Source organism: Penaeus monodon, chromosome 31, assembly GCF_015228065.2.
Source record: "Penaeus monodon isolate SGIC_2016 chromosome 31, NSTDA_Pmon_1, whole genome shotgun sequence".
In the NCBI taxonomy this organism is placed as follows: domain Eukaryota; kingdom Metazoa; phylum Arthropoda; class Malacostraca; order Decapoda; family Penaeidae; genus Penaeus; species Penaeus monodon.
The window spans coordinates 25,231,865-25,232,151 of NC_051416.1; positions in this window are offsets into that span (position 1 = coordinate 25,231,865).

Genomic DNA, 287 nt, shown 5'->3' on the forward strand with positions numbered 1-287 from the left:
TTTTCTATCAATTACCTGTGCTATAACGCTCTATTTACCCTCAACCTATTCATTTTCCTTTACTGCCCGAGGAAGCTAGGATAGAAATTTCGAGAAAGATCTTCCTCCATTCTTCCTCTCCCTTTTTTTATGAGTCGACTCCTTATTCATAACACATCCGGAAAGAGAGTGTTTATCGAAATTGCGGACCGATGAAGTGCTCGGTAAATACGGTGTTTTCACGTTCATTAAAGAATCAGTTTATGAATGGGCGCCAGGCTTTAAGGGGGAACTTTGGCAATGGCGGC